The 26,669-nt window shown below is 53.8% G+C and overlaps 1 protein-coding gene and 2 long non-coding RNA genes across 3 annotated transcripts in view; all 3 read right to left on the bottom strand.

Annotated features, from left to right (window-relative positions):
- Positions 1-26,669, bottom strand: part of LOC311202781 (class I histocompatibility antigen, F10 alpha chain-like) — a gene marked incomplete at its 5' end in the record, with an annotated part of 270,685 nt that overhangs the window by 93,018 nt on the left and 150,998 nt on the right. The window lies entirely within an intron of this gene.
- On the bottom strand, positions 4,409-6,752 carry LOC311202808. Its single transcript, XR_014617935.1, has 6 exons — positions 6,731-6,752; positions 6,332-6,352; positions 5,941-5,961; positions 5,549-5,569; positions 5,286-5,318; positions 4,409-4,830 (listed from the first exon to the last, which is right to left on the bottom strand). It is a non-coding gene; the product is annotated as an uncharacterized lncRNA (long non-coding RNA).
- On the bottom strand, positions 22,565-26,436 carry LOC311202807. The gene is made up of 9 exons (XR_014617934.1): positions 26,420-26,436; positions 25,622-25,642; positions 25,223-25,243; positions 24,737-24,755; positions 24,347-24,367; positions 23,950-23,970; positions 23,555-23,575; positions 23,328-23,348; positions 22,565-23,208 (listed from the first exon to the last, which is right to left on the bottom strand). It is a non-coding gene; the product is annotated as an uncharacterized lncRNA (long non-coding RNA).

Genomic DNA, 26,669 nt, shown 5'->3' on the forward strand with positions numbered 1-26,669 from the left:
CACAAACTTTGCAGCTCCCAAATTTTATGGGACTACAGAACCTAAAGGTTCATCTGAGGGTAATGCGCCTCCTCAACCCCTGAACCTCAACACACTTACAGAGGGATAAGAGCAAGCAAGATCTTTGCGGGGTGGGCTAGCTGAGGGAGCCAGAGGCGCCGCTGAGACCTCAGAATTTCAGGAAACATGGCCGCCGCCATGTGCACCCCAAGATTGCACCAACAGCAGAGAAGAAGGTCGGGGTGAAGGTGCCTCTGGCGGGAACAAGGAGGAAATACCGCAGCCAGCTAGCTCACGTGAACAGGAAAGGGAAAACAACTTGAGCGACAGGCGGAGAATCAATCAGAACCCGCCGACTAGAAGGCAGCGCGGGTCAAGGGGGAGGAAACAACAACGATGCAAAACAGATGTTGTGGGCGAGGCTGGAGCCCGACAAAAAGGAGTAAGAACTTGGAAGTGGCTTGGCAGTTTGAGTTCCGGCTTTGAGTCAGACACTAGTCAAGGCGAGTGGCTCATAATTGATTCCAGCTCAGAGGAGGAGGAATTTGGAATAGATTAAATTAAAAACCTAACTTTCTCCATCAAAAGTAAAAAGGAGCTGCAAGAGGAAAAACTTGGTCTCACGGATTGGAAGGAAATACAGGATACATGGGGCAACTGGGTCTCACCATCCGTGCTAGCATTCCCAGTAAAGAGGAAAGAGTAAAGAGTGTATGATATTGGTAACATAAACTGTGTAACTACAGTGTGACCTCCTGAGAGTGAATAGGAGAAAATTTGGATACCACGGTATGGCCCTCTCAGAATGTATTGCCCCTGTGAAGTCTGTACATAATTATAGTATGGCCGCCCCTAAGGCAGTCAATATCTCTAATGATGTCTTTTCCCTGGCCGAGAGGATAGATAAGTTATAGAATGTTGAGATGCACTAATCTTGTCCCTCACCCCAGGGACAGGATTGGGTGAAGAACTGCTGGTTCCATTAAGCTATCTGGGCTGGCAGAATCAGTGCAAAAAGGCTGTGTGTATTCAAGCATGTATGAGCCATGGAGGCAGGGCATTCCCCTTGCCACTCCGGTATATCCCTGCGGTGGTCTGCCTGAGCTGCACACCCTCCCAGCCAGAAAATAAAGCTCTATACAGTACCCAGAGACAAGAGAGCAAAGGAAACCCAAGTGCCTCCCCATCCCCGCCTGGACACAGGTGCTGGGGGTGGCTTTTTCAGGAGCAGTGCCTCTCCCAGCAGCCTGTTCTGGGGAACAGCACCTGGTGAGGTTGGGCACCTCAGGAGGTGTTAGTGGTAGAGTGAAACATCTTGGGATGGTCAGGGATACACGAGATAATGGCCACCCATAGCAAGGCAGGGATCTTTACTGGCAGAAATGACCTTCTATGGTTTCTGGGAATTATTGGAGGTGGGATTAGAGTAGGAATGTAGAGGAAAATAACAGACACTTATTCCCCAAGGTTCATGTCCTCGGACATCGTGTCCACCCTCCCACCCAGCCCATGGAAGGTTCCTCCTCCTGTAACCCTTGTAACACAGCTCCCAGCATCTGCAGATTCTGAGACGGACTGGGGCTATGTCCCCACCATTGGTGATCCTGGTCCAGATGGCTCTAGAAGAGACTTTCCAAGATATTTCTGAGGTAAGGAGAGCTTGTCCACCCTAAGGTGACTATCAGGAGCCTGCCTGCACCAGGTACTCCTGTATCATGCTGCACCTCGGACTACAGTGAGGGTGATGCCTGCAGGAAAACACAAGAAATGTGTGGTTTGCTCTGCTGCTGAAGCTCTCAAGTCGCACATAGGCTGTGGGTCACAGTGCTGTGCTTTGTTTCCTGTCTTTGGTTCCTTCACCCAAAATGCAGCGTCACTTGGTGGGGTTCAGACACAACCAACCAGCCAGACATCACGAGGAACATGATGAGGACCACCTAAAAGCTGCTCTTCCCAGGGACAAACTGGCCCGTTTAAATATGAGACCCACACAGGTTGTACAAAGCCCTTTATGAGCCCGACTGCCTCACACACAGCAAATCCCAACACATTTTCCTCCTTGACCGACCCTCTGAAATATTTCTTATGGTCTGTCTCTGGTTTGCTGATGCTGGTTTTTAACAAGGTTCAACATGTTCTGAAGGGCTTCTTGCACTCGTAGCATTTCCTCCTCTGCAAACTGTGTTGCTGCTTATTTTGCAGCGTACACCAGTTGTGACATGGAGAGATGCCAGATGGTTATTTCTCAGGCCAGGTAAGAAAAACATAATGTAAAGGAGAAGGGGAAGAAAAAGTTAATTAATCAGTGAGGAAAATTGGCTGGGGGAGCAGCAGTTCTGCCTCCATGGTTCCCTGGGGATGCAAGAAATCCACAAAGACGGAGTTTATTGTGATTTAGAGAAGTTATTCTGGTTTCCAGCCAGGATCAGTGGAGCTGAATCTCCTAGAGGGATCCACCACATGTTGGCTAAAATCCTGGTGTGTTTTTTATAGGATATAATAGTGTGTGCTCATGTATGTGGTGATGAGTATGGGCACCCCAGCCTCACCTGCACACTTGCTGCTCAGGCCATCTTTTTTCTCCATTCCTTGAGGATCCTGGCCCCAGCACTCTCCTTTCTCTTGCATCTGGATGATCACATCTGGCTTTGCCACAGGAAAGCCTGTTCCAGAGGGTGAAACTGGGAGATAACAGCATGAGGGACTTGAGAATTATAGAGTATTTGCAAAGTTAGAGAAATTCAAACTTCTTGAGGGAAATGTGGTGGGAAAAATGGTGGTTTGGTCATCCAGAACACCAGGTACCTGGGTGAATATGCATCCTCCATCATAGCTCCACAGAGGGTGAGCATCAAAAGTCATCCCAAAACTGTTGGGATAGAGCTAGTCCAGGGAAAGGGAAACTATCCCTGCAGGGAAGACTGATGTTTCCATCCAATGGAAAATGACGCAGAAGACAAGAACCAAAGGGCTTTTCTTCAATGTGTCTCCCAGGAGCATCAAGGAGATGGTCTGCCTCGTTCCTGAGCACTGCAGACCTCAAGCTATCTGAAAGCATCTGCAACACCACAGCACAAGCCAAACCTTCAGTAGCTCTTGCCTCCAGCCCTGGATTGGACAGGACTCCTTAGCCAGCAACATCACAGTCTTGTAGTTCTCTAGTACAACATTAAATAGAGTGTCCTCTGTGTCAGCTCCAACAGAGCCCATTGCTCCTTGGTAAAATGCATGGCCACCTCCTCAAAACTCATTGGATCTTGCAGCAGAGCACCAAAAAATCTTCAGTACCTGGGGTTTGAGCCATTGGTCCCAACTGTTCAAAAGAGAGAAGAAGAAACGCTCCAGGGATCCTGGGATGAAGAAGCAGAGATGCTCAAGCCCATGCCAAGCAGTGGAGGAAAGCTTCACTGTATTTCTTCCTCAATGCTTCAGAGCAATGAGGACAAAAACCAAGGACCTCTCAGGAGGAGCCTAAGACTCTCAGGTCTGAAAATAAAACTGCAAACAGGAGCCAAGGAGATGGACAGAAAGGGGTTAGGAGGGAGAAGGTGGGCCTGCAAAGCCCCACCTGTCAGTGCAGCAGGGAGGTACCAGTCCCAGCATCCTCTGCCAGTTACCTGCACAGTGGCAGCAGCGTCACCATGAGCAGATCTGAGCATTGGTATCAGCTCTGAGCAGCCGGGTGCCTGAGCTCCAACTGCCTTTTGGTTCCTTCAAAGCCAGACCATTCCTGCACATCATCCCACATCCCTTCCCGAGCCCTGGAGGGCTCCCCTGGACCCAGGTCTACAGACCCATCTTGTTGCATCCCATCCAATTGCAGCCCATCACATCACATCCTAACACAACCCATCCAAACCCAATTCAACTCAATCCCACCCATCATACACCATCCCATCCCACCTCATCAGCCCCGGCTCAGCTGCAGAACCAAACCCCACATCAGCAGCCTCCCCAGTCAGTACTGGTAAATCTCACTTTCCCAGAGCCCCAGGGAGGGAAATCCTTTCCTCTTCTGCTGCCCCTAAAGCTGGCACAAAGAGGCTTTTGTGCACAGAGCCCAGTCCCTAAACCAGCCACGAGCCGCTGCCCGTACCGAGTGCCCAGCTCGGAAGGGCAGGAGGGAAACACACCTCAGGCTTGATCCCAACAAGATTGCGTGGAAGGATGCAGACAGAGCTGGGGCATCCCGGGGACATGGGTTGCTGGCAAGCAAACCCCATGGCTGTCCCAAAACTTGGTTTGTGACCCACTGTGCAGGACACCAACACATACAGGGAGCAGAGGGATGTTGCAAGTTCCTGTGTCCAAAATCCACATCTTGGAAAATAATTTATATCCAGGGGCTTTGGAAGTGCAGAGAAGCACTAGGAAGAGACTACACACAAATATGGTTAAAAGTAATCCGTTCACTTTATTCAAACCAGTAGCTGCCTGTATACTTCTGAGGGTTACTTAACTAGGGGCCAGAATATGGGGGGAAAAGGCCATCTGCACCGTATCAGGTCTTTATCACCACAACGGAATTTTGAAGTATCATGAGATCTCAATACAGTTTCTCATTCCCAGGCTTTTCAGCCACTTGTTAGTGAATTCTTAAGGCTGTTTTTGCAAGTCCAAGTAGCAGTGGCCTCGATCAGCTTGGGAGGCTCCCACAGAGGGACTGGATTGATTCTGTGCAGAGACAGGTGCTAGGTGGTAATTCCACAAAGGCAGCACCCAGCACACACAATCTGCCCCATTTGTTCCTGTGGCAGGATTCTGAAAAGCCTGGTAAATTGATGCAGGATAACTTGAGATGAGCCATGTTGGGATCCTGGGTCATCACATCTGTAGGGACAGGAGGAGCAGAGCTCTGCGCTGGTCAGTTTTCAGTACTGTGTGACCAGTATATGCCCCACAGGGCAGCACATGGGGAATATTTGTACTGTGAGAGATCCCATTCTGGGGCCAGTCCCAGCATGGCCATGGCCGTGCTCAGTCCCATGGGAACAGGCACCAGTGGGGCTGTGGCCCCAGAATAGAGGAACAGGATGGGGAGGCAGCAGCTGGGTCTGGGCAGAGCCCAAGGTGTCAGGGTGAAGATGGCTCCTCGGCCCCACTCATGAGGGGTGGGACAAGCCAGAACACCGCAGGGGAACAGCCCAGTGTCATGCTCAGGGTGTGTGGGAGTCACCCAACACACAAAGGCACAGCCAGTCCCATACACTAGCGAGCCCAGATGCCCCTTGAACATGAGAAACAGGAGGAGAATTATGCAGCGCAGCAACCAAACCCCCATTTACCTGGTCAGAGGTGGAGTAGAAAATTGCTCCAGCCTATAAGGAGAGAGGAGAGCTGGTTACATCCCAGAGCCATTCCTCAGCAGCTCTGGGCAGGGTTCATCCCCGTGATGGTCTCCCTGAGCTGCCAACCATTCCAGGCACATGGCCATGGGCTTTAATAGACCCAGGGATGCCAGGATGGAGAGGATGGGCAGGGATGGAAAGGACCAAGCGCAGAGTGCTTGGGACAGGACCCTGCACCATGCTGGAGGTAGGAGACTCACCACGTGCTTCATCTTGTAAGTCTGGAAATCAAAGTAAAACCAATATTTAATGATGTGGGACAGATATTCACACCATAACTGCTCCTGCGGAGCAGGCAGAGCTCACACAGACCCTACATTGCTTATTTGGGAGGTGAAAAACACCTCCAAACCCCAGTTATGGCTCACTTCAGCCTGGTAACATCCAATGGATGGTGCATAGGACTGTGAGCAGGGCAAAGGATCCATTGACTTGCTGGGCTACCCAGGATGTCCACCTTCCCAGGCACATGGTGTTGGGCTTTACCAGACTGGGGGATACAGGGATGGAGAAGATGGGAGACAAGAGAAAGGGCTGAGCACAGAGTGCCCAGGACAGGACCCATGCTGTGCCAGAGCTCACGGACACTCACCCTGTGCTTCATCTTCCAAGTCTGGAAATCAAAGAAAACAGATATTTAGGCATGTGGGACAGATATTCACACCATAACTGCTCCTGCAGAGCAGGCAGAGGTCATGCAGACCCTACATTGCTTATTTGGGAAGTGAAAAATACCCCCAAAACCCAAGGAATGCCTTGCTTAAGCCTGGTAACATCCAATGGATGGTGCATAGGACAGTGAGCTGAGCAAAGGATCCCTTGCTTCACTGGGCTCCCCAAGATGCCCACCTTCCCAGGCACATGGCATTGGGCTTTACCAGATTAGGGGATGCAGGGATGGAGAGGATGGGAGACGAGAAAAGGCTGAGCACAGAGTGCCCAGGAGAGGACCCCATGCTGTGCTGGAACTCATGGACACTCACCCTGTGCTTCGTCTTCCAAGTCTGGAAATCAAAGTAAAACCAATATTTAATGATGTGGGACAGATATTCACACCATAACTGCTCCTGCAGAGAAGGCAGAGCTCACGCAGACCCTACATTACTCATTTGAGAAGTGAGAAATACCCCCAAAACCAAAACCCCAGGAATGCCTTGAGTAAGCCTGGTAACATCCAATGGATAGTGCATAGGACTGTGAGCAGGGCAAAGGATCCCTTGTCTCGCTGGGGTCCCCAAGATGCCCACCTTCCCAGGCACATGACATTGGGCTTTACCAGATTGGGGGATGCCAGGATGGAGAAGTTGGGATAGGAGGGAATGGGCTGAGCACAGAGTGGCCAGGACAGGACCCATGCTGTGCTGGAGCTCACAGACACTCACCCTGTGCTTCATCTTGTAAGTCTGGAAATCAAAGTAAAACCAATATTTAATGATGTGGGACAGATATTCACACCATAACTGCTCCTGCGGAGCAGGCAGAGGTCATGCAGACCCTACATTGCTCATTTGTGAAGTGAAAAATACCCCCAAAACCCCAGGAATGCCTTGAGTAAGCCTGGTAACGTCCAATGGATGGTGCATAGGACAGTGAGCTGAGCAAAGGATCCCTTGCTTCACTGGGCTCCCCATGATGACCACCTTCCCAGGCAAATGGCATTGGGCTTTACGAGATTGGGGGATGCCAGGATGGAGAGGATGGGAGACAAGAGAAAGGGCTGAGCACAGAGTGCCCAGGAGAGGACCCATGCTGTGCCAGAGCTCATGGACACTCACCCTCTGCTTCATCTTGTAAGTCTGGAAATCAAAGTAAAACCAATATTTAATGATGTGGGACAGATATTCACACCATAACTGCTCCTGCGGAGCAGGCAGAGGTCATGCAGACCCTACATTGCTCATTTGTGAAGTGAAAAATACCCCCAAAACCCCAGGAATGCCTTGAGTAAGCCTGGTAACATCCAATGGATGGTGCATAGGACTGTGAGCAGAGCAAAGGATCCCTTGCCTCGCTGGGTTCCCCAAGATGCCCACCTTCCCAGTCACATGGTGTTGGGCTTTACCAGACCAGGGGATGCAGGGATGGAGAGGATGGGAGAGGAGGGACACTCACCCTGTATTTCATCTCGTTCTTCTGAGAGAAAGAAACCAAAAAGCGATATGTAACCAGAGGGAACTCATCCATTGATGCTCCAAACGGAGAAGTCAGAGCTCAGGATAATCCCCAGCTTGTCCTTTTTGGGTAGTAGAAAAAGTCTCCCTTGCCCCCAGGAATTTTTCTCTGCCAGCCCATCCCCCTGCCAGCCTACCCAGGCTCTCTGGAGCTCAGCCCCAACGTCACGAACCCCCCAAAGCCAAGTCCCTGCCTGGGGGCTCCTGTGCCAGGAAGTTTTGCTGGGGGAAGGGGCCAGAAAAACTCACCCAGATCTCTGGACAACTGTGCTGAAAAGCAAAGCCAGAGGAAGAGGAGGTCAGGAGAGCAGTTGGATTCTTCAGTGGGAACATCTCAGGAGAGTCTCCTGGACCTTCCAACCAGCCAGGCACTCCGGCCATGCTCCCTGTCCTCCCACCCACACCCTCATTCCCTTCCATCCTTGCCCTAAGAGCTTTTTGATGAAGGCAACCCGTCCCTTTGTGGCAAACATACCTTTCCTTCTCCAGAGAGAAGCTCCCAGGCCAAGGAGCCCAATGGAGAGTGCGAGGATCATGCTCTGAGTGACCATCCAGGGATGGGCAAAAAATGGAGCTGAGAAACAAACAGATGCACAGGGAAAGGGACCAATTTCTATGTGTGTCTGTGGGGAGAAGGACCAAGAGACCCCCACCCCACACCTCCTAGACCTTATCCCGTGAGCCCTGGCCTCAAGGGGACAGAGTCCTCCCGTGCCCCCACACCCCCACACTGCACCCCAAGCCCAGACCAAAGCTGCTCCCAGCCAGGCAGCCACCCCCCGCCCTGCTCCAGCACCACAGGGGCTGGCTGCAGCCGTCTCACCGGAGATGCGCAGGGACGCCTCCTGCTCCTGGTCCAGGTGGCGGTTCCTGACCACACAGGACCAGTTCCCATCTCTGGTCCCCGTCACCACAATGGCGTCTTCGGTGTCAAACAGGCCCCTGGCATCAGGGGAACGTCTCTGGGAGACCGAGGGGACACGGTGCCCGTCGGGGTCTTTCCACAGCACCTCTGGTTGCGGGAACCATCCGGCCGATCGACACAGCACCCGGATGCCTCCGGCCTCGTAACCCTCCAGAGAGAGCTGAGGGCCAGAGCCTGTGGCTGGGGAAGAGCCCAGGGTTGGGGTCAGGGAGGGATGGGCTCAGCTCCAAGGCCACCACTGTATCCCCAAGCAGACCCCTCACAGCTCCCACCAAACCCACCCCAACCTGTGCAGGAACTGCCCTGCGTTGAAACTCATCAGCCCCAGATCTCCCCCCAAACCGCCCAGCACAGCAAGACTGAGCTGCCCAGCTTCAGTGCCTCAAAGCAGTGTCTGCACAGACCCCTCTTTGTTCAAGAAGCCCCAGGGTTTCCAGACACCGTGCCATCTCTCCCGGGGCACCAAGGGATGGGACAGAAGTTTGGGAGGCACAGACAAGAGCCCAGGGACACCACGACCACACCTGCAAACACCGCACCGGACACAAACCTGTCACCTCCAGATCCACCAACGCTTCTCCATAGGAGGCACTGTCTGTCACGATGCAGACGTACTGACCATCATCAGAGGGTCTCAGCCCAGAGATTCGCAAGTCCAGCCTTCCGCTGGAGAGACCATCTCTGGCCAGCTCTGTCCTCCCAACATATTCCTCCAGCTGCTCCCCAGACACGTCCTCCCCATGTCGGTAGTGGTGCACCGTTTCAGAGTCCCTGTACCGGATCCACCTGATGTCCCAGCTCTGAGCATCCACAGCAGGGGACAAGTGACACGGCAGCACAACGTCCTGCCCCACGGTGACATGGAGAGCATGGCCTGGTCCCACCACTCTGAAGTCAGCTTGGCCATGGAGAAGGACACAAAGACACGGATATGGTGCCTACGTTAATTGAGGGTGTTGCAGGCCAGGGCCGAGCTTGGTGTGAGTGGGGCACGCTCCATGCTGCAGTCATTGCTTTGCCCTCCCATGGTCCTGACACCCCAGAGAAACTGGATCAGGAGTGGGAGGATTGGAAGGAGAACGAGGTTTCCAGGAGCAGGACCCTGCTTCAGAAAATGACCTCCCCCCAGCCAGCCCCGCTGCAAGCAACAACAGCATCCGGGGCCGAGCTCCAGGCTTGGTTCCTCCGCCCCACTGCAGTTTCCTGCCAAGTTGCTGCCACATGGAATGAGAGAAAGCCCCCACCAGCCCTGTAGGATCCCTACCTGATCCCAGCTGGAGCACGTGGAGAGTCACCCAATACCTCAGGAGGCCCCTGGGGCTCGCCGGAAGACACATCTGTGGCCACGCTGGAAAGGAGGGAGGGGAAGGGAGGCAGAGGACAGTGATGGGGGTCACAGCCACCCAGAGAGGATCTGGCAAAGAAGGGCTGCCCCTGCCCCAAAGAGGCTTTGGAATCTCTAAAGCCCCTGCACCAGCACCCTGACAGCACAAGAAATCAGTGCTCAAGGGCAGTATGGGACCTCACGTGTCCCCGGGGCAGCCCCTGCTCTGCTCCCTGGCCCCTCTCCAGAAGTCTTCCCAAATCCAGTAACAGCTCAAAATGAAGAGATGTTCTCAACTCCCCGTGGAAAGAGTAGTTGCTTGTAGGACAGAAATGAGCTGCCAGCAGCAGGAGGTTTCTGAAAGCAAAGGAAACATGCCAAGTTTTGGTTTTACCATTTTTGGGCAGGACTTGAGGCCCCACCCCAGGTGAGGAGATGAGGTTCTGCATCCTCCTACCAGAGCCCAGAGTCAGAAAATAAACCTGAATGCTGGCCCCAGGGACAACACAGCAAAGGAACCCCAACCCCCTCCCTTTCCCTGCCTGGGTGCCCATGCTAGAGGTGGCTTTTCTTGGAGTGGCAACTATTTCAGCAGCTTGTGCTGGGGAACAGAACCTGGTGAGGTTTGGCACCTCAGGAAGTGTTTCTCATCCCAAAAAGGGCTGATAACTTTGTGTGTGACCACTGTTGCTGAGGCAGTGAGCAAACCCCAACCAGACCCTGGGGACCTGTGCACCTGAGCCAGGGGTACTGGGTCCATCTCTGGGGGTTTGTGGATCCCTGGACATTGGTCTGTTCTGGAGGAGAAGGCAGGAGCTCATCAGCCCCAGGAACCAAGAAGGGAGGAGAAGGAAGGTAAAATAGTGCACTCGCTGAGGCAAAGGGCTCCTGAGTGGGTGACTGTGTCGGGGGACCCTTCATGGATGTGAAAAAAGCTTCCTAGAGATGTAATGCCCAGGTCTCTGGATGCAGGGAGATCCTGATCCTGCTGCTGCCAGGGCAAAGCATCAAGAACTACCTTTGCATGAGGTGGGAGCAGGTGGATGGTCTGCTCAGCAGGACTGAGCTGAAAGTGGAGGTTGAAAGACTGAGGGCCACCAGGGACCGTGAGCGGGAGATCGATTGGTGGAGTGGCTCCCTGGCGTCCCAGAGGGAAGGGCTCCATGGAGATACCCCACAATTGGTGACAGACCCCCTGCCCTGCCCCTGTCAAGTAGCGGAGGGGGACCTGAGTGACAGGGAGGGTTGGAAAAGAGTCCTGGCTTGACATCGTAGGCACACGCCCCACCTGCCTACCTACCCCACTTCCCCAGGTTCCCCTAAGCAATAGGTTTGGGGCCCTGGAAGTTGAAGGGAGGTGAGTGAGGAGGCAAAGGAAGACCCTTTGCCTCAGAGGAAGCAGGTGCCTAGAATGAGGTGGTCACCCCACGCCTTGAGACTGCCTCAGCCAGGAAAGAAAGAAGGGGAACTGTGGGAGACGATTCCCTTCTCAGGGGAATGGAGGGCTCCTTATGCAGACCTGACCCAACACGCAGGGAGGTGTGCTGCCTCCCTGGGGCCCAGGACAGCGACATCACCAGAAAGCTTCCAGTCCTGTGAGTAGGTGTTCCCTCTGATCACATATCGCTTTTGGTTTTGCTTTCCAAGGAAATCAGCTGCTGAACTGCATGAGTCTCCATGAGCTCCAGTACCACATGGGGTCCTATTCTCGCATTCTGTGCTCAGCACTTTCCCTCCTTGCCCATTCTCTCCATCCCTGCATCACTGGGTATGGGTAAACTGAAGGTTATGAGCTGTGAAGTGAGCCCTGTTGTAGCTCTCTCTTCACTGCAGTGAGGCAGTAGAAGAGCCTTTACCACGCTTCCACACCCACACCCCACCCCCAGATACTCTTTTCTTTGCAGGGATATATCTTCCTGGTCCTCATCTCCACTCAGACTCAGCATAGTCAGAACCATCCACCCACGTCCCTCTCCCCTGTATCCCCCCTGGCTTTTTCCTGTGCCTCAGCACAGCAGCCTGGCCAGCAACATGGAGTGATGGCCTCTGCTGAGGGCAGAGTTGGGCTGAGCTGGGCTGGGCATCAAGGGGATGCACTGGTAGAGCCTGGGAGGATGGTACAGCATCCCCCAACCCTGGGGACCAGACACCCACAACATCGCTCAGCCCAAGAAAAGGAGAAATTGTTGCTCAGTGGGCTGTGGGATTTGGGGAGTGGGTGGGAGGGTGTCGCAGTTTTGTGTAGCTGGCACTGGTAGAGAAGGGGGAGATGCAGATATGGCTGCTGCAAGAAGCATCTAGAAGTTCTCTGCAGGCCCCAGAGAGTAAACATCAGCCACATTAAGGCCAGAGTCACTGCTGACCAAGGCCGAGCCCATCAGTGACGGTCACAGCGCCTCTGGGAATCACATTTAGGAGAAAAAAAACGCAAGCAGATGCTTTTTAACACCAGAGAAGAAACTGTGCAGACACCAAGGGCAGGGAAATGGGGGAAGTGGCGCCTCAGGTGCTGGAGAGAAAGATGCCCCTGCAGTGCCTGGAGAAACCCCTCGTGGAGCGGGTGTCCCCCCACAGCCCATGGCAAGGGCTGAGACCCCACCTGCAGCCCGTGGAGGGGCCCCACGCTGGAGCAGGGGGAGACAGACAGGAGATGCTGTGACCCGCGTTGGAGCAAGCCCCTGCCAGCACTTGCAGCCCGTGGAGAGAGACAGAGACACAGAGATGAGCAAGAGAGAGATTTGTGCTGGGACAGGTTTGCTGGGGGAGGCTGGTGACCACGTGGAAGACTGGGACTGAGAGGCACTGTGATTTATGACTGAATCCATAGCAGTGACCCACACTGGGGCAGCTGGTGAAGAGCTGAAGCCCTGTGGGAAAGGACTCACATTGGAGAAGTTCATGGAGGACTGTCTGCCATGGGTGGGACCCCACGGTGCAGCAGGGGAAGGGAGTGTGGAATGCATGCCTCCCCAGCCAAGAAGGAAACCAACTTTGAAGGAACTGACTGAGGTCCCCATTTTGCCAGTCCCTGCCCCCCACCCCATCCCATGATGGGGAGAAGAAGGGAGCAAAATCATGACTAAAGAGAGGTCTGCTGAGAATGGAGGGGTGGCGGGAAGGTGCTACCAAGAAGCCCATTTTCCCCTCCCCACCCCCCGCCTCGATGCCACAACAGAGGGAAGACAGGAGCAAAAACCTGACTAATGTCTGCTAAGAAGGGAGGGGTGGGGGAAGGTGTTTTAAGATCTGGTCATGTTGTTTTAAGATCTGGTTGTGCTTCTTATTATCTGACTCTGGTTTCACTGTGTGTGTAGTGTAGTGTAGTGTAATAAATTGGAGAGTTTTCTTTCCTCACTGTGTTGAGTTTGTTTGCCCATATCGTTGCTGACAGGATGATTTCTCCCTGTCCTTACATTGACTCCTAAGCCTCTAAATATGTATTTTCTCCCCTGTCCAATTACCACAGTTTCACTGCAGCACCAACCACCACAGCAGCAGCACCCACCAGAACAATCAATATTGCTAACTACCACTTTCCAAGGGCCTCAGCTTGGGAAATTCTTTCTCCACTCAGGAGTTTCTTCTTCTGCTGTCCCTAGAGCTGCTCTGTTACAAAGAGGCTTTTGTGTGTGGACCCCAACCCCTAAAACAAGCCACAAGCCTTCACTGTCTGTACTGAGTGCTCAGCCTGGAAGGGCTGTATGGAAAGACAGCTCAGCCCTACTCTGAACAGGACTGTGTGGCATGGAAGGATGTGGACAGAGCAGGGGAATCAGGAGCAGGAGCCCAAAATAAAGACAAGGAGGGGCCTGAATTGCTAGTGGCCCTGCCTGTAAAACCCCTTCCCCATGCTCACCCTGCAGGGAGCTGCCCCCAGGCTCCTGCTCCAAGCACTGCTCCAAGCCCACTGCAAATCCCCTTCAGCAGCAGCAAAGAATCAGGTCAACCCCCTGCAGAAACTCTCACAGCTGCAAAACTTTATTTAAGCCCATCCTGCTCTGCCTGGGCAGGATGGGCTGGGGCAGAGCTGAGAGGGACATCTGCTCCTGTGGCACCAAGGAGGGGAACGCAGGCAGTGCAGAAGGTCAGGGTCAGGACCACCAGAAGGTCATAGGATAGGGTCAGAAGGTGCTGTCCCTGACATACAGATCCGTTTTCTGTGTTCCCAAACGAAACCATGGGTGGATGACCTCTCCTTTGAACGAGGCTGGTGGGAAAGTGAAGATCTCGGCCCCACTGTGACCATCAATGAAAGTCACCAGCCCCCGGGGGCAGTCCAGACAGACCCAGACTCTGCTGGGGACCCAGGACATGGACAGGGGGGTGGGAGGAGAGGTGAGAGATACAAACTGCCCTTTAGAGTGTTGCAAACCCCAGATCCCCCCTTCAGGGCTCAGGTCAATTTCCCCCCTCCTCTTCACAGAGGCCCTGGCCACCCCCAGAGCCCAACATGAATCACCTGCCACCTCCCCCTTCACCTCCACCTCCCAGCAGTGCCTCCCCTCACTGAACCCCTCCCGACCCAACATGCAGCACCAAGACGTAAATCTCTGAGGGGTGTCGGGCAGGTCCTGCCATGATCTTCCCTTTTTCTTGCTTCTCCCATCTTCAGTCAGGACAAGCTCGGGATGAGCCGTGTTGGGATCCAGGGTCACCACGCCTGCAAGGGATACGAGGAATCAGAACATCAGGTGCAGAGTTCAACGAAGGGCAGGTTTCACCACCCTGGGGCCAGGATCTCCCCCATGGAACAGGAGACTGGGCATCTCCTTCCTACAATAGATGCCATCCTGGAGTCAGCCCCAGGACAGCCATGGGTGAGCTCGGTCCCATGGGAACATGCAATGGTGGGGCTGCAACCCCAGTATGGAGAAGCAGGATGTGTAGGCTAAGGCTGGGAATGGGCAGTACATGGGGCTTCAGTGGGGAATATGTCTCTCCTTGGCCCCACTGATGTTGCTCTGAAGGGGTGGGACAGGCAAGAACAAAGTGGGGGAACAGCCCAGTGCCGCGGTCTGAGTGTGAGAGTCACCAAACACACTCAGTCATGGCTAGTCCTGCCCACTGGCCAGCCCAGATTGCCCTTGCACACGAGGAATGGGAGGAGAAGCCCCCAGAGCAGCATCCAAACCCCCAACTACCTTGACTTTGGGGCAGCAGAAAACCTGTCCAGACTACAAGGAGAGAGGAGAGCTGGTCACATCCCAGAGCCAGTACTCAGTAGATCTGGGCAATGCGTGAGGGTCTGTCCCAGTGCTGGTGTCCCCAAACTGCCCACCCTCCCAGGCACATGGCCTTGGGCTTTCCCAGGCCCTAAGATGCTGGGATGGGGAGGATGGACAAGGAGGGAAAGGACCAAGAACAAAGAGCCTTGGACAGGACCTCATGCTGTGCTGGAGCTCATGGAAGCTCACTGAGCATCTTTTATCTGTACACAGAAAAACCAAAAAGCAGTATTTGATATCACCATATAACTGATGTGGAAGAGCAGTCAGAACTCTGGAAGAACCCAAATTCCCTGTGTTGTAGTTTTGCTTGGCTGCGTTCTGGTGGAGGATGGGGGCTGCAGGGGTGGCTTCTAAAAGAAGCTAGAAGTATTCCATAAACCTGACTGAGTAAACACCAACTGACTCAAGGCCAGACTCATAGTTGACCAAGGCTGCTCCAATCACATTTAAGAGAAAGAAAATGCAAGCAGATGCTTTTTGACCCCAGAGAAGAGAGTGAGAAGATGTAAGAAGGGTGCAGACACCAAGGCCAGTGAAGAATATCGGGGGGAGGAGGCGCTCCAGGCACCACAGAGAAAGGTTCCCCTGCAGCCCCTGGAGAAGCCCATGGTGGAGCGTGTGTCCCCCTGCAGCCCATGGAAGATGACAGGGAGCAGAGACCCCACCTGCAGCCTGTGGAGAGGCCCCAGGCTGGAGCAGGTGGAGACACATGGAAGACACTTTGACCCGCATTGGAGCATCCTCTGCCAGCACTTGCAGCCCATGGAGAGAGATGGAGACACCAAGAGAGAAAGGGAGACACAGAGAGCAAAAGAGAGACACCCACGCTGGAGCAGGTTTGCTGGGGGTAGGTGTGGGGTTGTGACTCGGTGGTGGACCAGACTAGAGCAGTCTGGGCTTGAGAGACATTCTGTGATTTATGACAGCACCCATAGCAGTGACCCATGCCGGGGCAGCTGGGGAAGAGCTAAAGCCCTGTGGGAAAGGACTCACATTGGAGAACTGTGTTGCAGGACTGTCTCACGTGGGTGGGAGTCAACACTGGAGCAGGGGAAGGGTTTGAGGAATGCCCTCCCTCCTCCTAGAAAGGAAAACAACTCTTGAGGAACTGACCAAAACCCCCATTTCCCAGTCCCTGGCACTGTCAGTGCCACACTGGGGGGAAGAAGGGAGAGAAATCCTGACTAAAGTGAAGTCTGCTGAGAAAGGAGGGGTGGGCGGAGATGCTTTAAGATCTAGTCACACTTCTCATCACCCGAGTCTGGTGTCACTGGGGATGCAGGGCAGGGCCATCAATTAGAGTTTTCTGTCCTTTATTCCCTGTTGAGTCTGTTCTGCCCGTGACGCTGATTATGGGATGATCTCTCCCTGTCCTTATCCTCACTCCTGAGCCTCACAGTATCTATTTTCTCTTTTGTCCAGATGAAAAGGGGAGTGACAGAGTGGCTTTGGTGGGCATCTGGCCTCCAACCAAGGTCAAACCATCACAGCTTTTTGAGAAAATTTAAACAACCCCAGTCCCCAGGAATTTCTCTGTCTGATCAGGCACATTGCATGGGTGGTGACAGGGGAGAGGGGAAAAACATGGGCTTGTCTCCCCAAGTCTCAGGGGAGAGGCATGAATTCAGAGGATGAGCAAAGAGGGAAAGGGCCAAGCATGGAGTGTCCAGGAGTGTACTCCACACCATGTTGGAACTTACAGACACTCACCCAGTTCTGAATCTTGTTCCCCTAGAAACAAAACCAAAACACGGAATATTTGATCAGGTAGGACATCCTGCAATCCCATAACTGCTGATGAAGAGCCCACAGAGATCAGGGAGGCTCAAAATAGCTGTTTGAGAAGTGCAAAAAATCCTGAATCGGGAATGGCTCCCTCCACCAGACACACCCAGTGCTGCAGCTCATTTCCATGGAATGTAAAACCAAATCCCACCCAGGATCTCTGGAGTTCAGCCCTAAAGTGAGGAACTGCCCAAAACCAAGTCCATCCTGGAGCCTCATCCACCTCTCTGGACAGCAGCACTGAAAAGCAAAGCCAGAGGAAGAGGGTTTCAGAAGAGCAGCTTGCTTCCTCAGCAGGAACCTCTCAAGAGGGTCTCTGGGACCTTCCCACCAGCCAGATGGTCTGGAGGTGCTCCCTGTCCTCCTGCCCACACCCCAACATATCCTTGTCCCCTTCTGTCCTTTGCCCAAAGAGCTTTCTGATGAAGGCAAAATGTTCTTCTGACACAGACGTACCTTTCCTTACCTGCAGAGAGGCTCCAAGGCCATGGATTTTGCCTGTGTTAATTGAGGTTGTTGCAGGCCTGGGCCGAGCTTGGCATGAGCGGTGCACACTGCACGCCACAGGTGTTGCTTTGCTCTCCCATGGTCCAGAGACCCTGGAGAAACATGGAGCGGGAGTGGGAAGACTGGAAGGAGGAGGTTTCCCTGCAGTGGGGACCTGCTCCTGAAAACAACCTCCACCCCAGCCTGCCCCAGTGGTAGCGAGAAACATTTGAGGGGAGCATTGCAGGACAGGACTGAAGGGGAACCCAGGGCAAGGGACATATGGCATAAAGAGCCCAAGGGAAAGTGAAACCCATATGAGTCGAGCTCTAGACTGGGCTGCCCCCACCCCACAGCAGCTTCCGGCCCAACATCTCCCACCTGGAGCGGGCAAAAACCCCGACAGCCCTACAGGCTCCCTACCTGATCCCAGCCGGAGCACATGGAGAGTCACCCAATAGCTCACAATGTCCCTGGGGCTCGCCAGGAACCACATCTGTAGCTGTGCTGGAGAGGAAGGACATGAAGGGAGGCAGAGGAGGGCAATGGGGGTTACAGCTACCCAAGAAGGGATGGTCAGGAAGGGCTGACCCTGCCCACAAAAAAGACTCTGAAATCCCAAAAACCACCTGCACGAGCACCACAATGGCAAAAGGAACCAGTGCTTGAGGGCACAACGGCACCACACAGAGATCTCTGGTGCAGCCCCTGCTCTGCCCCACTGCCCCTCACCAGGAGTTATTGCAAATCTCTAAATGACAGGAAATATTCTAGATCCCTTTGGTGCTTTGACCCTGGTTGGAGGGTAGATGTCAGTAGTCCCGTACACCGTGCCAGGTGATTTTCAAACAATGGAGCAGATCCCACCTTCCCCAACTACCTGTCTTTCCCTTCCCTACAGCTACCGTGCCCACTGCCCTTCTCTGTCCACCCTGGCATCCCTTTCAGACCACTGCCACCCTATGGGGAAGATGTCCTGGATATACCTGCTCAATGGTTGTTCTGCCATCCTGCAGAAGGGAAACACCCCACAGTGATGTAGGACCCACTGGGGCTGGAACACACCTCAGAGCCCATCCTCACTGTCGTGGTTTTACCCCGGCTGAGAGCTGAGATCCACCCAGCTCCCTGATCTTTAAAGGAAAGAGCAGGGAAAGGTGTGTGTGGGGGGGGGGGGGGGGGGGGCGGGGCAGGGTGGAGCGGGGAGGGAGAGGTGAGGCAAGGGAAGAGAAGGGAAAAGGAAGCGGCAAATTACAACCCCAAAACCAAGAAACCAAAAGCCTGTGGGTTGGGATAAGGACAGTTTACTAAAATAGCAGAAAGATAAAATATAACAATGCTGACAGGACTTTAGAGCAAAATATATATGAAGCTGTTGATACACAATGCAGTTTCTCACCAAACCACACAACTCAGGCCGTGCCACCCAGAGCCGTCCCAGAACCCGACCGTCCCCCAAGAACCGCGCGTCCCGGAGCCGCCCCTGCTCTTCCTACCATCAGCCCCCCCGATATCCTGGGCAGGACGGAATTGGCATGGAATACTCTCTTTGGCCAGTTTGGGTCACCTGTCCTGGCTTCGCCCCTCCTTTCTCATGAATAGAGAAATATGAAGAGCTGAGAAAGTCCTTGACTGTCTGACAGCAACTAGAAACATCAGGGTGTTATCAGCACTGCTTTCATTTTAACACCCAAACACAGCATTCCATCTGCTGCTACAAATGAAGTTAACTCCATCCTGACCAAAACCAGGACACTCACCATCCCATAACCCCATGGTGTCCTTGATGGTGGGATCCATGTGAATTGAGACCCATGGCAGCGCTCCCCATGCAAAGGAACAACCTGAGGCCACCCCACCTTCAGCTAATACTGAACACAGTATTGTAATATTCGCCATCTTAGCAGAGTTAAATCAATTATGCTTTCTGAGGAGGTTCTATAATTATCCCTGTGGAGGAAAATTTAATTTGATACATAAAGAATCAAGCCAATAGTTAACTGAACTGTTAGTTCTAAACAACACTTTATTTAGGCAAGTGCTTGTTTCTCAGGTATGGTTCATCCAGGTTTAACTTCTCCTGTTGGTGCAGAGATCCATTCATCTTTACCAGGCAAAAGCGCTGTGGGTAAGGCGTCAGTCCATTTAAGGTGTGCTTCCTGGCAAATGTTAGAAACTTGTCTTTTGAGAGCCAGAGTCATTCCTTCTACTTTCCCACTAGATTGAGGCCTCCAGGGGGTGTGTAGTTCCCGCCTAATCTGCAAAAATTTGGAAATTTCCTGTACTGTTTCTGCAATAAAATGAAGCCCATTATCAGAGGAGGTTCCCTCTGGAACGGGAAATCAAGGCATCATTTCTTTTAACAAGATTTTAGTTACTTCTCTAGCTTTGTTGGTATGACAAGGGAAAGCCTCTGGCCAGCCACAGAAGGTATCTGCAACACCAATACATGCACTCCCCTAGTGCTCTTCCCCAGCACAAGCTGCTGTGAGAGGCACAGGGTGACTCACATTCCACCTACAGACAGTAAATCTGCAACTGACACTGGCTTAACGGTTGTTCAGGTTTTAGTCAGCCTGGTGCATCCGGCAGCTCGTGGCCATGTGCTGAACAACTTTTCCTTCTACAGGGGCTTTCAAATATTACTTTCATTTAGGGCCAGTAACGGGTTTGCAAGAAAACCTGGTGAGGAACAGTGGGACAGAGTAGGGGGCTGCACCAGGGACCCATGCACAGTCCTGTCCTGCCATTGAGCACTGGTTTCTTCCACCATTGGGGTGCTTGTGCAGGGGGTTTGGGGACTTCAGACCCTCTTTGGGGAGCAGGTGCAACCCTTCTTTTCCATCCCCTCTTGGACAAGTGTAACCCCCATCACCCACCTCTGCATCCCTTCCCCTCCCTTCTCTCCAGCAAGGATGCAGATGTGACTCCTGGCAAGTCCTGGGGTCCTCCTGAGGTATTGTGTGTCTCTCCATGTCTTCCTGCAGGAAGGGATCCTGCAGGGCTGTTGGGGGCTTTCGCCCACTCCAGGTGACAGATGTGGGGCAGGAAGCTGCCATGGGTCACGGGGAGCCGAGCCCAGAGCTTGGCCCCACATGGGTTTCACTTTCCTTTGGGTTCTTTACACTGTACATCCCTTGCCCGGGGTTCCCCTTCAGTCCTGTCCTGCAATGCTCCCCTCAAATGTTTCTCACTAGCACTGGGGCAGGCTGGGGTGGAGGTCCTTTTCTGGACCAGGTTCCCACTTCAGGGAAAACTGCTTCTCTTTTCATTCCTCCCACACCCACTCCAGTTTTCCAGAGTCTCTGGACCATTGGAGGGCAAAGCAACACCAGTGGCATGGGGCATGCACTGCTCATGCTAATCTTCACCCTTGCCTGCAACACCCTAAATCAATCAACACTCAATCTCCTTGTCTCTGTATCCTTCTCTGTTGCCACGCTGAATTCAGAGTGGTGGGACCAGGCCACCCTCTCCATGTCACCATGGGGCAGAATGTCATGCTGCCATCTCAGTTGTCCCTCTGACTGCTGTGGGTTTGCATGCAAGTCTCTGCGGAGTTGGGAGCTGCAGGGGTGGCTTCTGCAAGAAGCTCCGAGAAGCTTCTCCCAGGTCTCCCAGAGACGTTCCAGAGAGAGCTGAGGGACAGAGCCTGTGGCTGGGGAAGAGCCCCTAGTTGGGTTTCAGGGACGGATGGGCTCAGCTTCTCTATCCTTTCCAGTGAGGTGAGAGATTCAGAGCGGGCTGAAGAACCCAGGCATTGAACAAGTGGCTGAAAGTGCCGCCACTGAACTTTGGGTTCTTGGACCATGGGATGGTTGACTTGGCATCTGGCCTGATGGCTGTGGAATGGGCTGTTGCAGTTTTGCGTGGCTGGATTCTGGTGGAGAAGGGAGGCTGCAGGGGGGGCTGCTGCAAGAAGCAGCCAGAAGCTCTCTGCAGTCTCTGCAAAGCAAACACCAGCTGGCTCAAGGCTGGATTTGCTGCTGACCAAGGCCGAGCCTTGGGGTGCGGACTCACCAGTGCTGAGTACAGGGTCACAGTCCCCTCCCCAGACCTACTGGCCACACTATTTTTGATACAAGCCAGGATGCCATCGGCTTTTCTTGCCACCCTGGCACACTGCTGACTCATATTCAGTCGGCAGTCACCCAACACCCTCAGGTCCTTCTCTCCCTGACAGCTCTCTAGCCAGTCAGGTAGAATCTCTCCTCTGGCTCCAGCAGTGCCCCCTCCCCTCCCCTTATTCCCTTGCCCTGGTGTCTGCCGAGTGTCTCACATCATCTCGCTCCCTTCTCTGGGAGCAAAACACGGCTGGTTGCGTTTCTTTCCTATCACAGAGGCTCTGCCACCATCACTGATGGGCTTGGCTGTGGTGAGCAGCAGGGCTGCCTTGAGCCCTGTGTTGCCTCTGTTGGACATGGGGGAAGCTTCAGGCAACTTCTTGCAGAAGCCGCCCCTGCAGCCCCCACCCCAAACTGCCATACAAACCCACAGCTGCTCCCCAGACCCCCAGGCCCCATCCCCATGTCCCATCATCAGGCCCCCAGGACAGGGGAACCAGGCCCATCCCCATGCCCATCCCTAGACCCCATCCCCAGGTGACCAGACCCTCAGGCTTCACCTGCAGGCAAGCGGGCCTCATCCCCAGGTCCTCAGGTCCATCTGTTTCACTCATACCCAGGCCCTGGGAACAAGGCCCCATCCTCAAGGAACCAGGGCCAGGCCCCAGGGAACCAGGCCCCATCACCAGGGAACCAGGCCCATTCCCCAGGCCCCATCTATGGGTAACCAGGCCGCACACCCAGGCTCCATCCTCAGCTGTCCAGGACCTGACCCTGGAAACCAGGTCCCATCCCACACCCCATCACCAGGGAACCAGGCCCCAGGCTCAGTGAACCAGGCCCCCAGGATATGGAACACCCACATCCCCAGCGAACCAACCCCCCTCCCCTAGGCGCCAAGGACAAGGGCGACAATGCCAGGGGCAACTAAGGACCAGGTCCCCATAACCACAGCCCCAAAGCCACATAGGAAGTCTCTGGGGTTGCCCTGGTCCTCAGGCTCCTGCAGCCCCTCCCACCCAGGCACCACAGGGACTCCAGTGGGACTGCTCTGGCAGTTTTGCCCTGTCTGGAGGCCAGATGCCCACCAAAGTCACTCTTATCACTCCTCTTTTCAGCTGGACAGGGGAGAAATATCTATTGGGAGGCTCCTGAGTGGAGATAGCAGCAGGGAGGGATCATTCTGCAATCAGTGTGATGTGCAGGAGAGACTCAACACAGAATAAAGAACAGGAAACTCTCTAATTGATAACACTACACTGAACACCCAGTGACACCAGAGAAGCGAGACCAGATCTTAAAGCACCTTCCCCCCACCCCTCCCTTCTTAGCAGACATTGCTTTAGTCATGATTTCTCTCTCTTCTTCCAACCGCATCATGGCGCAGGGAGGGGCAGGGACTGTGGGAATGGGGGTTTCAGTCAGTTCCTCATGAGATGTTCTCCCTCTTAGCCAGGGGGTGGGGGAGGGGAGGCATTCCTTGCACCAGTCCCCTGCCGCAGCTTTCTCTCTCTCTTGCTCATCTCTCTGTCTCTGTCTCTCTCCATGGGCTGCAAGTGCTGGCAGGGGCTTGCTCCAACGCAGGTCACAGCATCTCCTCTCTGTCATCCCTGCTCCAGCGTGGGGCCTCTCCATGGGCTGCAGGGACATCTTTCTCTTCGGCACCTGGGGTATATCCTCCCCCCCTTCCCTGGTCTTGGTGTCTGCACAGTTTCTTGCATCTTCTCACTCCCTTCTCTGGGGGCAAAAGGGGCTACTTGCGGGTTTTTTTTTCTCCTAAATGTGATTCCCAGAGGTGCTGTGACCATCGCTGATGGGCTCGGCCTTGGTCAGCAACAACTCTGGCCTTGAGTCGGCTGGTGGTTACTCTCCGGGGCCTGAGGACAATACGACACTCAAAAACACTGGGATGGAGAGCAAGGCCAAGGAGGGAAAGGACCGAGCACAGTGAGATGTGGCAGAACCCAGAGCCGTGCCAGAGGTCACAAAGACTCACCTTGTGCTGCATCTCGTTTGCCTGGAAAGTAAAAAAAAGCAAGCAATATTTGATGGGAGGGGACGGCTTTTCATGCAGTACTGCTCATGAATTGAGTAGTTGAGGACTGGTGAACCCGTGTCAGACAAGATGCATGGTTTGAGAGGACACAGAGAGCAGGAAAGGGCCGAGTACAGAGCACTCGGGATAGGACCTCACGCCATGAATGAGGTTATGGAGGGACTCACCCCGTGCTGCATCTCGTTTCCCTGGAAAGAAAAAAAAAATTGATCAGAGGGACATCTTGTAATGCCATCACTTCCCATGAGAGGGAAGGAAGAGCTCATGACAACCCAAAACTACTTCAATGAAAAGTGCGAACAGCCCCAAAACCCAGGAATGGACCTCTGCAGCCTGGTCACATCCCATGGCTGGTGCCCAAGGGGCCCTTTTCAGTGGAGAGGTTCCAGCCCAACGCTGGTCTCCCTGAGCTGCCGACCATCCCAGGCACACGGCCTCGGGCCTCGGACCTTCCCAGACCCCGGGATGCCGGGATGGAGAGAACAGGCAAAGAGGGAACGGGCCAAGCACAGAGTGCCTAGGAAAAGGATCCCATGCTGTGCCAGAGCTCATGGAGACTCACTCAGAGCTGCATCTCGTTTATCTGGAAAAAAAGACAAAAAGTAGTTGTTGATCACATGGGATGGGCATGTATGTCATAACTCCTAATGAAGGGGTAGGAAGAGCTCAGGCAGACCCCAAATTTCTGTTTGGGGACTGTAAAATTACCCCCAAACCACAGGAACTGCTCCTGCCAGCCTGGATACATCCCATAGCTGGTGGCCAGGTCCCCTGGACAGGTGAGAATGTCCATCCCTGTGCTCATCTGCCTGAGCTTCCCACCCTCCCAGGCACATGGCCTTGAGCTTTCAACAGACCCAGGGATACTGGGATGGAGAGGAAAGGGAGAGCAGGAAAGGGCGAGCACAGAGCACCCAGCACAGAGCCCTCGCCATGAAGGAGGACATGGAGGGACTCACCCCGTGCTGCATCTCGTGTCCCTGGAAAGGAAAAAATATATTTGAACAGAGAGGAGATCTTGTCATCCCGTCACTGCTCTTCAAAGAGGAGGAAGAGCTCTTGCAGCCCCAAAACTACTTCTCCCAGAAGTGCAAACAGCCCCCAAGTCCCAGGAATGGATCTCTGCAGCCTGGTCACATCCCATGGATGGTGCCCAAGGGGCCTTCTTCAGGTGAGGTTCCAGTCCAACGCTGGCCTCCCTGAGCTGCCCACCCTCCCAGGCACATGGCCTCAGGCTTTCCCAGACCCAGGGATGATGGGATGGAGAGGACGAGGAGGGAAGGAAAGGGCTCTGCACAAAGCATCCAGGAAAAGGACCCCACGCCGGGCCAGAGCTTGCAGACACTCACTCAGTGCTTCATCTCGTTCCTCTAGGAAGCAAATACAAAAAGAAATATTAGGTCAGCAGGGGAAATTTACCATCCCACAACTGCTAAAACAGGAGCAGAACCACTTTGTGATGATCCACAATTTTCTTTTCCTCTAAGTAGGAATGGACCCTAAAACTTAAGGAATCTCTCTTTCCGCAGTGGTCGTGTCACATGGCTTGTTCACAGGGGTCTAGAGAGGGGAGGCAGGACACCTCCCTGAGGTACCCATCCTCCCACATCCTCCCAGGCACATCACCTTGGGCTTTTGCAGACCCAGGGATGGGGGTAGAGGAGGTCTAGCTCCACACTGGCCTCCCCGAGTTCCCACCCTTTCAGACACATGGCCTCTGACCTTCCCAGACCCAGGGATGTCGGGATGGAGAGAACAGGCAAAGAGGGAATGGGCCAAGCACAGAGTGCCTAGGAAAAGGATCCCATGCTGTGCCAGAGCTCATGGAGACTCACTCAGAGCTGCATCTCGTTTATCTGGAAAACAAGCAAAAAGTAGTTGTTGATCACATGGGATGGGCATGTATGTCATAACTCCTAATGAAGGGGTAGGAAGAGCTCAGGCAGACCCCAAATTTCTGTTTGGGGACTGTAAAATCACCCCCAAACCACAGGAACTGCTCCTGCCAGCCTAGATACATCTCATAGCTGGTGCCCAGGTCCCCTGGACAGGTGAGAATGTCCATCCCTGTGCTCATCTGCCTGAGCTCACTACCCCCTCCCAGGCACATGGCCTTGGGTTTTCAACAGACCCAGGGATACTGGGGTGGAGAGGAAAGGGAGAGGGGGAAAGGGGTGAGCACAGAGCACCCAGCACAGGGCCCTCGCCATGAAGGAGGACATGGAGGGACTCACCCCGTGCTGCATCTCGTGTCCCTGGAAAGGAAAAAATATATTTAATCAGAGGGGACATCTTGTCATCCTGTCACTGCTCATGAAAGAGAAAGAAGAGCTCTTGCAGACCCAAAACTACTTCTCCCAAAAGTGCAAAAGCCCCCAAGTCCCAGGAATGGATCTCTGCAGCCTGGTCACATCCCATGGATGGTGTCCATGTGGCCCATGGTCAGGGGAGCAGTTCCAGACCAACGCTGGCCTCCCTGAGCTGCCCACCCTCCCAGGCACATGGCCTTGGGCTTTCCCAGACCCAAAGATGATGGGATGGAGAGGACAAGGAGGGAGGGAAAGGGCCCTGCACAGAGCTCCCAGGACAGGACCCTATGCCATGAAGACGGTCTTGGAGAGACTCACTCAGTGCTGTGACTTGCTCCTCTGGAATACTAAAAAAAATTTTAAAACTCAATATTTTGTGAGAGGGGACAGCTTTTCATGCTCTAAGTGCTCATGAAGAAGTAAACAGAGCTTGGGCAGATCCTGGAATACTTTCTTAGGAAGTGCAGGAATCTCCCAAAAGCCAGGAACTGCTCCCTCCAGCCTGATCACATCCCAGAGCTGGTCCCCGGGAGCTCGGGGCTGAGTAGAGGGTCCACCCCAGTGCTGGCCTCCCCCAATTCCATACTCTCCCTGGAACATGGCCTTGGGCTTTCCCAGACCCCAGAATGCTGGGATAGAGAGGATGAACAAGGAGGGAAAGGGGTGAGCACAGAGTGGCCAGGGACAGAACCCCATGCCATTCCCGAGCTCACGGAGACTCACCCAGTACTGCATTTCGATCCTCTGGAAAGCAAAGAGAAAGCCAGTAGGATATTTTGTCATCCCAGAACTGCCCATGAAGAGCCATCAGAGCTCAGGCAAACCCCAAACTGCTGCTTGGGAAGGGCAACCCCCCCCAAATGACAGAATCACAGAATCACAAGGTTGGAAAAGACCTTTAAGATCATTGAGTCCAACCGTTCCTGTCCTGTGTTAAACCATATCCCTAAGTACCTGATCTATCCCTTTTTTA

The sequence above is a fragment of the Gallinula chloropus genome (assembly GCF_964237585.1).
Source record: "Gallinula chloropus genome assembly, chromosome: 32".
Classification (NCBI taxonomy): Eukaryota; Metazoa; Chordata; class Aves; order Gruiformes; family Rallidae; genus Gallinula; species Gallinula chloropus.